The sequence below is a fragment of the Balaenoptera musculus genome, chromosome X (assembly GCF_009873245.2).
Source record: "Balaenoptera musculus isolate JJ_BM4_2016_0621 chromosome X, mBalMus1.pri.v3, whole genome shotgun sequence".
Classification (NCBI taxonomy): domain Eukaryota; kingdom Metazoa; phylum Chordata; class Mammalia; order Artiodactyla; family Balaenopteridae; genus Balaenoptera; species Balaenoptera musculus.
The window spans coordinates 49,703,792-49,720,549 of NC_045806.1; positions in this window are offsets into that span (position 1 = coordinate 49,703,792).

Here is a 16,758-nt window from a genome sequence, read left to right on the forward strand (position 1 = left end):
TACTATACATATAAAATCCTAAAGATACCACCAGAAAATGACTAGAGCTAATCAATGAATTTGGTAAAGTTGCAGGATACAAAATTAATGCACAGAAATCTCTTGCATTCCTATACACTAACAATGAAAGATCAGAAAGAGCAATTAAGGAAACAATCCCATTCACCATTGCAACAAAAAGAATAAAATACTTAGGAATAAACCTACCTAAGTAGGTAAAAGTCCTGTACTCAGAAAACTATAAAACACTGTTGAAAGAAATCAAACATGACACAAACAGATGGAGAGATATAACCGTGTTCTTGGATTGGAAGAATCAATATTGCAAAAAATTACTTTACTACCCAAAGCAATCTACATATTCAGTGCCATCTCTATCAAATTACCAATGGCATTTTTCACAGAACTAGAACAAAAAATCTTAAAATTTGTATGGAGACACCAAAGACCCAGAATAGCCTAAGCAGTCTTGAGAATATAAAACGGAGCTGGAGGAATCAGGCTCTGTGACTTCAAAGTATACTACAAAGCTACAGTAAACAAGTCAGTATGGTACTGGCACAAAAACAGAAATATTGATAAATGGAACAGGATAGAAAGCTCAGAGATAAACCTACGCACCTACGGTCAACTAATCTATGACAAAGGAGGCAAGGGTAAACAATAGAGAAAAGACAGCCTCTTCAATAAGTGGTGCTGGGAAAACTGGACAGTTACATGTAAAAGAATGAAATTAGAACACTCCCTAACTCTGTACACAAAATCAATTCAAAATGGATTAAAGACCTAAATGTAAGACCAGATATTATAAAACTCTTAGAGGAAAACATAGGAATAACACTATTTGACATAAATCACAGCAAGATCTGTTTTGACCCACCTCCTAGAGAAATGGAAATAAAAAACAAATTAAACAAATGGGACATAATGAAACTTAAAAGCTTTTGCACAGCAAAGGAAACCATAAATAAGACGAAAAGACAACCTTCAGAATGGGAGAAAATATTTGCAAATGAAGCAACTGACAAAGAATTAACCTCCAAAATATACAAACAGCTCATGCAACTCCGTATCAAAAAAAGTAACAACCCAATCCAAAAATGGGCAGAAGACCTAAATAGACATTTCTCCAAAGAAGACATACAGATGTCCAAGAGGCACATGAAAAGATGAGCAACATTACTAATTATTAGAGAAATGCAAATCAAAACTACAATGAGGTATCATCTCACACCAGTCAAAATGGCCATCATCAAAAAAATCTAGATAAATGCTGGAGAGGGTGTGGAGAAAATGGAACCCTCTTGCACTTTTGGTAGGAATGTAAATTGACATAGCCACTATGTAGAACAGTATGGATGTTCCTTACAAAACTAAAAATAGAATTACCATATGACACAGGAGCCCTGCTGCTGAGCATATACCCTGAGAAAACCATAATTCGAAAAGACACATGGATCCCTATGTTCACTGCAGCCCTATTTACAATAGATGGGTCATGGAAGCAACCTAAATGCCCATCGACACACGAATGGATAAAGAAGATGTGGTACATGTATACTATGGAATATTACTCAGCCAGAAAAAGGGGATGAAATTGGGTTATTTGTAGAGACGTGGATGGACCTAGAGACTGTCATACAGAGTGAAATAAGTCAGAAAGAGAAAAACCAATACCATATATTAACGCATATATGTGGAATCTAGCATAATGGTACAGATGAACCACTTTTCAAGGCAGAAATAGAGACACAGTTGTAGGGAACAAAAGTATGGACACCAAGGGGGGAAAGGAAGGTGGGATGAATTGGGAGATTGGAGTTGACGTATATACACTAATATGTATAAAGTAGATAACTAATATGAACCTGCTGTATAGCACAGGGAACTCTACTTTGCTGTACAGCAGAAACTAACACAACCTTGTAAACAACTATACTCCAATTTAAAAAAAAATAACCATACTTAGTAAAAATTTCTTGCCATGTGTTTTAAAGCTGATCAAATTTGTGCACCTACTTATGAAATTATAGAGTCAAAATAAAGAAGTTAATGAATATTGAATGCATATGTTAAATATTTGATGTAATAATTTTATGCATGTATTTTTAAAACTCTCTCTGGAGAAATTTATGTTATTATATTTTATTTTTCTATTGGAGAATAATTATTTATAATGTTATATTAATTTCAGATGTATAATTTAGTAATTCAATATTTTTATAGATTATACTCCATTTAAAGTTGTTATAAAATATTGGTTATATTTTCTGTGCTTTATATTACATACTTGTTTCTTACTTATTTTATACCTAGTGTTTTTTACATCTTAATCACCTTCCCTTTTCTTGCAATTCTCCCCACCCCACTCCCCACTGGTAACCACTAGTTTGTTTTCTGTATGTATGAGTCTGTTTCTGTTTTGTTATATTTATTCTTTTGTTTTATTTTTTAGATTCCACATATAAGTGAAAACATACAGTATTTGACTTTCTCTGTCTGAATTACTTAACAAGCATAATAACCCCCAGATCCATCCATGTTGTTGCAAATAACAAAAGTTCATTCATTTTTATGGCTGAGTAAATTTCCATTGTATATATATACCACATCTTATTTATCCATTTATCTGTTGAGGGACACAGGGCGCTTTCATAACTCGACTATTGCAAATAATGCTACTATGGACATTGGGGTACATATATCTTGTCAAATTAGTGTTTTTGTTTTCTTTGGATATATACGCAGGAATGAAATTGTGGTATCATATGGTAGTTCTATTTTTCATTTTTTGAGGAATATCCATACCATTTCTATGGTGGCTGTACGAATTTTCAACCCACCACCACTGAACTAGGGTTCCCTTTTCTCCACATAGTTTCCAACATTTCTTATCTGTGGTCTTTTTGAAAATAGCCATTCTGACCGATGTGAGGTGATATCTCATTGTAGTTTTGATTTTCATTACTCTGGTAATTAAAGATGTTGAGCATATTTTCATGTGGCTGTTAGCCATCTGTATGTGTTCTTTGGAAAATATCTATTCAGGTCTTCTGCCCCTTTTTTAACTGGGTTTTTTAGTTTTTTGATATTGAGTTGTATGAGCTGTTTAAATATCTTTGATATTAAGCAATTATTGTTCACATAATTTGCAAATATTTTCTCCTATTCCATAGGTTGGCTTTTTGTTTTCTCAATGATTTCCTTTGCTGTGCAAAACCTTTTAAGTTTAATTAGGTCCCATTTGATTATTTTTCCTTTTGTTTCACTTACCTGAGGAGACAGATCCAAAAAAATATTGCTAAGACATGTCAAAAAGTGTACTGACTATGTTTTATTCTAGGAGTATTATGGTTTCTGGTCTTACATTTAGGTCTTTAATCCATTTTGAATTTATTTTTGTATATGGTGAGAGAAATTTTTCTAATTTTATTCTTTTACATGTAGCTGTTCAGTTTTTCCAGCACCACTTATTGAAAAAACTGTCTTTGCCCAGTGTCTCCTTTGTTATAGATTAATTGACCATATGCGTGGGTTTTTTTCTGGGCTGTCTATCCTGTTCCATTGATCCGTGTGTCTTTTTTTTTTTTTGCAAGTAACATAGTGTTTTGATTACTGCAGATTTATGGTATAGTATGAAGTCAGGGACTGTGATACCTCCAGCTTCGTTTTTTTCCTCAAGACTGCTTGGCTATTCATGATCTTTTGTAGTTCCATATAAATTTTAGGATTATTTGTTCTAGTTCTATGAAAAATGTCATGGGTATTTTGATAGGGATTTAATTAATATGTAAATTGTTTTGCAAGTATGTACATTTTAACAATATTAACTCTTCCAATCCATGAACACAAGATATCTTTCCATTTTTCTGTATCATCAGTTTCTTTCATCAGTGTCTTATATATTTGAGAATATAGGTCTTACACCTCTTTTGTTAAGTTTATTCCTAGGTATAATATTCTTATTGATATGATTGTAAATGGGATTTTTTCCTGTGCTTTCTCTTTATGATAGTTCATTATTAGTGCACAGAAAAGCAACAGAGTTCTGTATATTAATAATCTATCCTGCCACTTTAGTGAATTCATGGATCAGTTCTAATAGAGTTTTGGTGGAAACGCTAGAGTTTTCTATATATAGCATCATGTCATCTGTAAATATAACAGTTTACATATTCCATCCAATTCTGATACTTTTCATTTTCTTTTTGTATGATTGCTGTAGCTAGGACTTCCAATACTATGTTAAATGGAAGTGGCGAGAGTGGGCATCTTTGTCTTGGTTCTGATTTTAGAGGAATAGTTTTCAGGTTTTCACCATTGAGTATGATGTTAGTTGCAGTTTAGCATAAGTGACCTTTATTATGCTGAGATATATTCTCTCTATACTAACTTTGTTGAGAGTTTTATCATGAACAGGTGTTTGATTTTGTTAAATGCTCTTTCTGCATCTACTGAGATGGCCATGTGATTCTTATCCTTTGTTTTGTTAATGTGATATATCACAATTATTGAATTGTGGATATTGAGCCATCCTTGCATCCCTGGAATAAATCCCACTTGGTCATGGTGTATGATCCTTTTTATATATTATTGAATTTGGTTTGCTAATATTTTGTTTAAGATGTTTGCATCTATATTCATCAGGGATATTGGCTTGTAATTTTCTTTCTTTGTAGTGTCTTTGTCTGATTTTGGTATCAGAGTAAGGGTGGCCTCATAGAATGAATTTGGGAGTGTTCCCTCCTCTTCAATTTTTTGGAATATTTTGAGAAGTATAGAAATCCACTCTTCTTAATATGTTTGGTAGAATTCACCTGTGAATCTATCTATTCCTGGACTTTTGTTTTTGGGGAGTTTTTAACTTGCTGATTCAATTTCAGTAGCAGTAATTGGTTTGCCCAGATTGTCTATTACTTCCTTATTCAGTATTGGAAGATTATTTGTTTCTAGACGTGCATCCATTTCTCCTAGGTTGTCCAATTTGTCTGCATTTAACTGTTCATAGTATTCTCTTGTGATTGTTTGTATTTCTGTGATATTGTCCATAATTTCTCTTATTTCATTTCTTATTTTGTTTATTTCAGCCCTTTCTCTTATTTTCTTAATGAGCCCAGTTAAAGGCTTATCAATAATGTTTATTTTTTTAAAGATACCGTTCTTTGGTTTCATTGATCTTTTCTATTTTTGTAGGGTCTCTATTTTGTTTATTTTCCCTCTCATATTTATTAATTCTATCCTTCTGTTGAATATGATCTTTGTTTTTCTTTTTCTCATTCCTTTAATTGGTAGTTTCGGTTGCTTGAGATTTTTCTTGTTTCTTGAGGTAGGCCTGCCTCACTACAAACTTCCCTCTTAGAAGTACTTGTGTTATGTCACATAGATTTTGGAAAGTTGCACTTTTATTTTCGTTGGCCCCAAGTTATTTTCTGATTTCCTCTATGATTTCTTTGTTGACCTATTGGTTTGTTAGTAGCATGCTGTTTGTTCTCCACATGTTTATTTTTTTCCATTTTTCTTCCTGTAATTTATTTCTAGTTTTATTCCATTGTGGTTGGAAAAAATGCTTGATATAATTTTTATGCCCTTAAATTTGTTGAGACTTGTTTTTTTTTGGACTAGCATATAATCTGTCCTGAAAAATGTTCCATGTTAACTTGAAAAGAATGTGTTTTCTGCTGTTTTTGAATGCAATGTCCTGTAGATATCTATTATGTCCAACTGGTCTATTGTGTCATTTAAGACCATTGTTGCCTTATTCATTTTCTGTCTGGATGATCTGTCCTTTGATGCCAGTGAGGTGTTAAAGTTTCCTACTATTATTGTATTATTGACAATTTCTCCCTTTATGTCTGTTAATATTTGCTTTCTATATTTAGGTTCTGCTATAGTAGACACATACATGTTAATGAATGTTATAGCCACTTCTTGTATTGATCCCTTTATCATTACATAATGTCCTTTGTTTTTTGTTATAGGCTTTCTTTTCAATGCTACTTTGCACTTGTTTTTCATTTCCATTTGCATGGAATATCATTTTCTATCCCCTCACTTTCAGTCTGTCTGTATCTTTAGATCTGAATTACATCTCTTGTAGACAACATATGGAAGGGTCATCTATCCATATGTTGCCTACAAGAGACATATGGTCATCCACCCTACGTCTTTTGGTTGGGCATTTTGTTCATTCACATTTAATGCAGTTATTGATATGTATGTACTTATTGCCCTTTTGTTATTTGTTTTCTGGGTGTTTGTATAGTTCTTTTTTTCTTTTCTTCTTTTAATCTATCCCTTTGCGGTTTGATTATTTTCTTTAGTGTTATGTTTGTGTTCCTTTCTCTCTAGTTTTTGTATATCTATTGTAGGTTTTTGATTTGTGGTTACCATAAAGTTCATATATGTTGACCTAAAGCTATATCTACTCTTTTAAATTTATAGTCATTTAAGTTCAAACACATTCTAAAAGCTCTATGTTTTTTACTCCCCCCTAACTTTTGTGGTTTTTATGTTATACTTTACATCTTTATGTCTACCCCTTAAGTGTTTATTTTAGTTATAGTTGCTTTTACAATTTTTGTCTTTTAACCTTCTTATGATCTTACTTAAGTGGTTGATTCACAGCCTTTCCTATGTATTTGCCTTTACCAGTGGGATTTTTGCTACAATTTTACCTGTAATTTCTTATTGCTTGTTGTAGCACTTTTCACTTAAAGAAGACCCTTTAACACTTCATGTAAGGTTGCTTTACTAAGGACGAACTCTTAAGTTTGGTAGCCTGAGTTGTTTTTTTTTTTTTAATCTCTCCTTCAATTCCGAATGATAATCTTGCTGGGTAGAGTATCCTAACTTTTAGTGTTTTCCCTTTCAGTGCTTTAAATAAAACACGCCAGTTTGTCCTGGCTTGCAAAGTTTCTGCTGAAAAATCAGCTGATAGCCTTATGGGGTTTTTTCTTGTATGTGACTTGGTTTTTCTCTTGCTGTCTTTAAAATTCTCTCTTTAACTTTTGCCATTTTTTTAATGATATATCTTGGTGTGGGTCTCTTTGGGTTCATCTTGTTTACAACTTTCTGTGCTTCCTATTTCTGGATATTTGTTTCCTTCTTCAGGTTCAGGAAGTTTTCAGCCATAATTTCTTCAAACACATTTTCTACTCTTTTCTCCTTCTCTTATGCTTCTGGGACCCCTATAGTGCAATGTTAGTATGCTTGATATTGTCCCAGATTTCCTTAAACTATTCTAATTTTTTTAAAAAAATTATTTGTTTTCTTTTTTTGCTGTTCAGATTGTGTGATTTACTTCATTGTATCTTCCAGATCACTTATGCTTTCTTGTTTATCACCTAATCTGCTGCTATCAATCTGGTGTATTTTTTCTTTTCACTTATTGTATTCTTCAGCTCTGACTGTTTCTTTTTTATATTTTCTAGATCTTTGTTAAAATTCTCACTGAGATTATCTATTCTTTTCCTTAGTTCAGTTGGCATTCTTACTACTATTGCTTTGAACTCTTTATCAGTCAACTTATTTATTTCTGTTTTATTAGGGTTTTTTTTTCAGTTCTTTTCTTGTCCCTTAACTTGAAACATATTTCTTTGTCTTCTCATTTTGTTTAATTTTCTCTATCTCTATGAAATTAGGTGAAACAGTTACCTATCCATCCCACTCTTGAATATGTCCTTGTGTAGGAGCATCCCTATGCAGTCTGCATGTGAGCATGTGCCATGTCTTCCTCCAAGGTGTGTTGGCAGACACTTCCTTAGTAGGAGGAAGGGCTGGAGATGGAGGTGCTAGTGCCAGAGCCAGATGCAAACCAATCTTTCTTCTATGCTAATTAACCATCACCCCCCACCATCAGGAGTGTGGTCTTGGTCCATGGGGCTGGAGCAAGAGCCTTAAGGAATTTTGGTTTCTCCTGGCTGAATGGCAGTCTCCTCTTTATTTTGTGATATTGCTGAGGCCTGAGGGCTTGGGGCTGCACCTGTGCTGGTTTCACTTTTTTCCAGGTGTTTGCACCTTGGTTAGAGACTGGGTCAGGGTTGGAGAGGTTGTTGCTATTTCACTGAGCTGGCCCCACCCTCTCCCATATGTACACAGGGATGTATGCTCTGAATATGGAAGTCTCCAACCTGGATCTAGTCTCACTCCCTTCTGAGAGTGTGCAGGGTTGTGTGATCTGGCAGTTGTGGTCTCCACCCTTTAGCTAGCCTCGCTCCCTTCCAAGTGTGTGCACCAATGTGAGTACTGGCAATGGCTGCTTCCACCCTAGTCAGGTCCAAGCCAGCTACATTCCATCCATATGTGCACTGTCTCATTGGCAATGGAAGCCACTGCCTTAGTGGGGAGCAGCACCAGAGCAAGAGGGCCTGGAGCAGGAGGCTGGTGCAGTCAGAGGGGGTGTGCTGCGTGGTCCTGGCAGGCTAGCCAGAGCCCCAGTTTTCAATTTGCTGCCCCCATGTTATGGCCGAGAGTAAGCAAGTCTGTGTGTTAATTCTTTCAGGGTGGAAGTTAACTTTCTTACAGACCTCTGGTAAGCCCCACTGGTTTTCACACCAGCTAAGGGGGCTCATCTTTCTCATCAGAGCATCTCAGGGCTGAGGTGCTCAATATGTGGCTTGAACCTCTTGCTCTCCAGGGAGAATCCCCAAGCCTGTGATATCCTCCTCCTCTTCTGTATCCTCTGTGAGGAGTGCAGGTCCTGACCAGATTGCTTCTTCACCCTTCCCATCAGACTGCATGTGGGTCTTTCATTATAGCCTTGGTTGTAGAAGAGCTGGCCTGCTAGTCCCCAGGTTGACTTCAGTGAGAGTTGTTCTACATGTAGTTGCACTTTTGATGTATTCATGAGGGAGGTGAGCCCAGCATTCTCCTACTCTGCCATCTTGATCTCTTCATGGTGTACTTAAACGATTGATGTTCAAAAAGGTTATTGATATAGTTGGATTAATTCCTTAATATTCTTTACTGTTTTCTAATTGTTGCCTTTATATTTTGAACCTATGTTTGTTTTCCCCTCCTTTTCTTCTTCTTATGGTTTTAAACTGATCATTTTATATGATTCCATTTTTCTACTTTCTTAGTGTATGTTATACTTATTTTTTTTAACTTTTCTTAGTGATTGCCATAGAATTTGCATTATACACTACACCTAATCCAAGTTCAATTTCAAATAACACTATTACCACCTCATGGGTAGTGTGTGTACCTTACAACACCAAAATAATTCTAATTCCTCCCTCTTATTCCTTGTATCATTGCTGTCATTTGTTTCACTTATTATAAACATACACAAGAACACATAATCAAATATATTGTTATTTTTTTCAGCAAGCTGCTTCTGTTAGATCAATTAAGAGTAAGAAAAATAAAATTTTTATTTTACCTTCACTTATTACTTCTTTGATTCCTTTCTTTACTTCATGTAGATCCAAGTTTCTGACCTATATATATTTTTCTTCTCTCTAAAGAACTTATTTTAACATTATTTTGCAAGTCAGTTCTACTGGCAACAAATTCCCTCAGTTTTTTATATGTCTGAAAAAGTCTTTATTTCTCCTTCACTTTTGAAGGATAATTTCTCAGGGTAGAGAATTCTAGGTTGACAGTTTCTATTTTTCTCTCTCTCAACACTAAATATTTCTCTATTCTCTTTTTGCTTATATAGCCTCTGAGAATTTGGATGTGATTCTGATCTTTTTCATTTATAGTTGAAGTGTTATTTTTCCTGTAGCTTCTTTCAGGATTTTTCTTTATTTTTGATTTTCTGTAATTTCAAAATTGTATGGCTCAGTGCAGTTTTGTGGCATTTATCCTAATTGGTGTCCTCTGTGGTTCCTGAGTCTGTAATTTGGTGTCTGATATTAAGGAATTTTTCAGTCATTATTGTTTCAAATATTTCTTCTGTTTCTTTCTTTCTTCTCTTTCTGATATTCCCATTACATGAATGTTATAATTTTTTTTTTTTTTAGTTTTCCCATAGTCCTAAATGTTCTTTTCTTTTCAGTCTTTGTTCTCTTTGCTTTTCAGTTTTTGAGGATTCTATTGCATTATCTTCTACCTCAGAAATCCTTTCTTCAGTTGTATCCAGTCTACTAGTGAGCTCATCAAAGCCATTCTTCATTTTTGTTGCAGTGTTTTATTTATTTATTTTTAAATTCTAGCAATAATATCAATAGCAATAACAGTAATGATAACAACAGTTGCTCTTCTTTACCCTTCTTATATACCAGGTACTGTGCTAAGAACTTGGGATGAATTATCTAATTAATTCTTCTTAGTTATCCTGGAAGGTGGCTAAGATTATTATCTCCATTTTGATGAAACTAAGGTACCAAGAGGTTAAGTAACCTACTCAGGTAGCAACTGGCACAGCCAGAGTTAGAACCCAGGTCTCTGTGACCCCAGAGTCACAAACTTAATCATTTTGCTAAACTGAATATTAATATATCCCAGTTCAACTGTATGTAAATGTATTACCATTAGCTCCTGGATTCCCACTTGACGGGCTGACATCCTCCCCAGTGACTGAGGCCAGACAAAGCCTCTACCTCCAGGAATAGAGGATCTGTGATTCTAAGAGAAATAGTGGAAGGACCCCATTTGCCAAATGGTTTCAACTCAAATACTAGACATACCTGATAAAAATGTATCAGCCTAAAAAATATAGACATGATGTGGGACTTTGTGGATGACAATCCTCTATTTTACATTCAATCAGCAGATTTATATTCTTTGTTATTCTTAAAAGTCCATCTTTTGCTTCCAAACAAGTAAAAAGCATATTAAAGGGGCTTCCCTGGTGGTGCAGTGGTTGAGAATCTGCCTGCCAATGCAGGGGACAAGGGTTCAAGCCCTGGTGGGAAGATCCCACATGCCGCGGAGCAACTGGGCCCGTGAGTCACAACTACTGAGCTTGTGCGTCTGGAGCCTATGCTCCGCAACAAGAGAGGCCGCGATAGTGAGAGGCCCGCGCACCACAATGAAGAGTGGCCCCCGCTTGCCGCAACTAGAGAAAGCCTTTGCACAGAAACGAAGACCCAACACAGCCTAAAATTAATTAATTAATTAATTAATTTTTAAAAAAAGCATATTAAAGAAACCCGAAGTTCACAGGTTACTAACTCAGCACTCAGTCTGTTGGGTTCGCTGCTTTGTAAATTAACCATGACACTAAAATCTCTTTATGCACTGGTTGAATCACTTTTAATTAATATGAGAGCAGTAGGTTCTTCAGAAAAAAATACCTCCACTTATCAAAATGTGGTATTCTTCCAAAGGAAGTGAATATCATGTTCAAGGCATCTGTTTTCTTCACAAAACAAAACATTTTGAGGGAGCTGTTTTTCCCATAGTGACAACATGAAGATTTGAATAACTTCATCAAAGCAGGACTTCTCCTGATCAGCTAACCTCAAACCACTCAGAGAAGGCCATGATGAGTTTTCACAATGGACCCACTTTTCCAGATATTTGAATTTGCTTTGTGTGAACAATCAGAGCCTCTGAGGTGAATGCATAGATCACGTGAACCAGTAAACAGACTTTGCAACGTGAATGCTATTCCCACACTGAAAAATTTAGCAATTTGTTTTTGGTTTTGTTTTTTTCTTGCGGAGTTTTGGAAGGAAATGAAATGAAGTAACTGTAATAGGAAAAAAATCATGATATATAACAGCCATATTTTTTGACAGAAATCTGCCAAATATTCTTTACCTTAAAAGGACACTGTAAAATGCCATAATCATTTTTTAAATTGACTTAATTAGAAAAGACCAAATGTATATATAAAGGATAATGCATGGATCCATCAATTTGTTTTCTGAACAGAAAGGTTAGGCAGCCCCTTCTCCACCCTCACATCTCTCCAGGGGACAAACCTAGTGGGGTGGTACTATGGACGCCTGCTGGCAGGGAAGACAACAGAGGGTTGATGGAGAGAAGGCTGGAAGCCAGGCAGAGGAAAGAGGAAGGTCACTGTCATTTATTTGAGAAAATTCTTTCATATAGGCATGGGGTTGGGGGCAGTGGAACAAGGGTTTCTCCTTGAGGCAAATTTGGAGAGCTGTGTTGCGGAATTCTTCAATAGCATAGGAGCAGGAAAATGTTGCATTAAGGCCCCCTTCCTTTTATCTGTAACAGCTTTATTGTGATATAATTCACATAACATAAATTTCAACCTTTAAGAAGTATACATTTCAGTGCTTTTTAGTATATTCACAGAATTATGTAATCACTAACACAATCAATTTTAGATAATTTTTATTACCCCAAAAGAAATCCATTAGCAGTCATTCCCGTCTACTTCCCAGCCCTTGGCAACCAATAATTCACTTTCTGTCTCTATGGATTTGCTTATTTTTGACATTTCATATAAATGGAACCATAAAAATCCTTTTGAGTCTGGCTTCTTTCACATAGCATAATGTTTCACCCATTGTAGTATCAGTGTCAGTATCATATCAGTATTTCATTTCTTTTTATGGTTGAATAGTATTCTGTTGTTATAGAGATATAACACATTTTGTTTATCTATCCATCACTTGATGGACATTTGGTTTTTTCCACCTTTGGCAATTATGAATAAAGCTGCTATGAACATTTATGTACAAGTTTTTGTGTAGACATGTTTTCATTTCTTTTGGGTATATCGCTAGGAATGGAATTGATGTTGATATGGTAACTGCATGTCAAACTTTTTGAGAAACTGTAAGGCCCCACTTTTAACAATTTGAGTGTTTACTATGTCTTAGGCATTGTGGTATTTTCCATGTTAGCTGTAAACTGATTTACTCCTTGTAACAATTCTGCAAAGTAATTACTAACTACTTTTATTCCCATATGACAGGTGAGGAAAATGAGGCTCAGAGAGGGGATGTCATCTGCTTATGGTCCCACAGCTAGGAAGTGGATGATGAAGCTGGGATTCGAACTCAGGCCGTTTGGCTCCAGAGTTCTTGGAGGAGGAGATGGCCAGACAGACATAAAACAATTCTTGCTCTGAAAAAAAATGATGATTTCAGATTAGCATATTTGTTTTATAGCAGAGGTTTGGAATTTGGCTTTCACTGACTAATCTTTTTAGTTTAACCAAGTGGTTAAAAGTGCAAACCCTACAGCCAGATGGTTTGGGCTTGAGTCCAAACTCTGTCACTCACTACTTGTATGACTTTGGACAATTTACTTAACCAATATGTGCCTCAGTTACCTCATATGCAAAATGGTTAAATAATGGTATTTTTCTTATAGGGCTATTGTGAGGATTAAATTGATTTAATACATGTAATGCACTTAGAATAGGGCTTGTGTATGTGGTAAGTGCTCAGTAAATCTTAATGAAATATGGACCAGCATTTCCAAACATTTTTGATCCTCTACCCCATCAGTAAAACATTTCTGAGCACAACTTCCCAATATAGGTGTATTTATTATAAGCATGTGCTACTGACAATCCATTTTAATTATTGGGACAAATTAAGTTCCTTCTTATTTTTTAAATAATAGAGATGTTTTAATATTTTATTCTGTATTCCTCATGGATGATCTTGTGTCCTTTACTCTGACCATGTGCCCTGTCCCAGATGGGGTACCCAGGTCTGGAGTGAGAGCAGAACTGACTTATCCCAGGTTTTTTAATATTGCTATGATACAGGGTTTCTGGACCTGTGTCTCTACCTATGTGGGTAGGGGAAGGGATAGGAGCAGGCAAGATGAAGAAGGAACTTCTGTTACAAGAATGAGCTCTTTCTATTAGGGGTTTCCTCAGGGGGAAGGAGAGTGTCTGGTTACCTATAAAACAATGAGTGGTTTCCATTTTATAGACAAGTACACCTTACCAGGTAAAGGGAATGACCTCAATCTCTCTCTGGGCAGGTATAAAATTCAGGTGAGTACTTGCTGTGTTGGGCTCCTTTTAGTCCTCAGAACTGAGGACAGCAGAAGAGACCAGTAAAGACTCCCTGTCTCAGCTATGTTGGGCTTCTGGTCTCAGTGAGCCCAGAGGACATGCTGAACCCAAAAAGAACAGAGTGAAACTTTCAGGGTTCCTCTGGACCATTCTGCCTTTCCTTTCAGGGAAAAGGGAGCTGGACAGGGATTTAGCGGAATTTGAGTCACCTCAAATTTGAGTCACCCTCCTTCAGTTTAGAGAAGGGAAAACTATGATCCTGGAAAACCTCCTTCCCTCTTTCCCTTCTCTGAACCTCACAGTGATTTAGTGTGATAATAATAATAATAATAATAATAATAATAATAATAATAATAATAATAACAGCCTTCATTTTATTGAGCTACTACTATTGTAGTTGCTTTACATGTATTAACTTATTTTATCATCATAACAAATTCCTATGAGCATCAGACATGCTTTTGGCCTCAGGTGACATCAAACTTATCTAACTGTAATCTAATTCAGTTGGCGTTTCTTTTCTTCACATAATAACAATCCAGAGGTAGGTGGTTGCTGAATATTTCTGTAATTTACTAATGTCATCAGGGACTCAGTCTCTTATCTTTTTTTGCTACCATCCTTAGTATGTATAGATCTTTAGTCTCATGCTTGTTACTTCATGGTCACAGATGGCCACCCTATCTCAAGGTATCACATCTGCATTCAAAATAGGGAAAAGAAAAGTGGTGTTGGTGCCAGCTGTATTTCATCCCTTTAACAGGAGACAAAAGATTTATCAGAAACCAGCCCCCTACCAGCAGACTTTCTCTAACATTTCCTTAGTTAGGTGTTGGTCACATGGCTACCTTTTGCTGCAGGAGAAGTTGGAAAAATAAATATTTAACTGAGCACACTGTTGCCTCAAAATTGGGGTTTGAGTTGCAAATAAGAAAGGATAAATGGATACTAGAAAGGCAATCAACAATTTTTCAGTAATAGATAATACTATTAGAATCCCTATTTTACAGATAGGGAAACTAAGGCATGGAGTAGTTAAGTAACTACCCAAGGTCACACAGCCAACTAACAGTAGAGCTATGATTTGAACCCAGGCAGTCTGTCTCCATACCGGTGTTTCTGGAACATTCTTTGTGACAACCTACCTTTAATGTTTAATACTTTTAATATTGCATCCCAGTATACATACCTTTCAAATTCAAAACACTACATACATTTTCTATCTACAATACTCTATTCTATTCTATTCTATTCCATTCTATTATTTCATTTTTTAAAATGTTGGTCATGTTCAACTAAACTGATTTCTTGACCTGCAATTTGAAAATAATTTTACTGCATTGCTATTCCAACACCACCATTTCCCTAATGGGATTTCTGGGGTACCAAGAAAAACTTCCTGGTGCTATGTCACTCTCTCAAGTCCTGCCTGAAATGCCACCATTTCTTTTTTCCCCTAGATATTTGTCTCTTATCGAGTCTGATCCAAGAAGGGGATGCTTTGAGGGTTCCTGTTTTATACAGCCAGACACAATTCCTAACTTATAAAATCACCAATGCTTCAGTGAGAATGGTAGCACTTCACACGATACACCCTGAGCACTAATTCATGTGTATTAGCTGAATCTCCCCAAGAAGCATATCCCCTGATATGAGGGGATTAGTGAAGTGATGCAGGGAGGTGAAGGCAGCAAATATGGGGTGTGTTATTAAACCAGCTGCTACAGTGGGCAACTGAAGCTTAATCCCTGGGGAAACTCTGGGGAAAAGTGTCAAAATTTTCAATTATCATCCCTGAGGAGCAATGGAACAAGGACATTTATACCCTTCCCCCATCATTCATTGATTAAGGGCTCTTCTCAGGGCAGGGAAGACAGTAATTCTCAGGTACTTCTGGCCTGCTATATTCTGGACAAAGTGGGTTCCATCAGCCTGAGGGAAGCCTTCCAACAAAGACACGGGTGCTGGATATTGAAAGTCAGGTTGGTGTGTAAGGAAATGGTAAGGGAGATGGATGGAACACCAACAGCATCTGCTACAACATGTTAGCTTGCATCCTTATCAATATTATCCTCAGTTCTAATATATTCAACAGTTCTTGAGTGTCTGGTCTATTGCCATGTTGCTGCAGTAATGGATGACACAGTGTTGTAAGAACCTCAGGTGGGGCAAGTCTGAGTTTTAAGCCCAGCTCATGTGCTAACTCTGTGACCCTGATCAGTAAAATAGGGAAAATATTTATACCTACCCTTTAGGATTATGGTGAGAACCTATCACAAAGCTTAGCATATTAGCAAGTGCTCCATAAGTGCTAGCTAGTATTTATTAATAATAAAAAGGATTTTCAGTTGATCATGTTGTTTAACCTATGAAATGGGGACAGTACATATACCTATAGGTATGGGGCTGGAAATAAATGTGGACTGCCTTAGCTAAGGCTGAACAGGAGACAGAGGGTATGGAATCTGGTGACCAGGAAGCTGGACAGCTAGGAGGTGTCTCGCTGAAACTATACTTGTGGTTGATTTGCTACCAGAGCTTGGAAGCTCCCATCTCTCTCCCCAGGAATACACACTTACAAAGGAATTTGTACTTGAGTATGATTTACCACTCCACAAGCACCATGCAGATAGGAACACGATCTAATTTGTTCACCTCTAGCATGCAAGTAAATATTTGTTGGATTAATAAACGAATACAAAGTCATATACAGAGAATCTGACCTTATCTACCAGGATTTTAGTTGTGCTATTCCCTCCACTTGGCATACCCTCTATTCCTCTTCCCAGTCCCTGCCCCATGCCTTTTCCACGTGTGTGTAGTAAAGAATTTATCCTAGCCCAAAGACGGGTCTG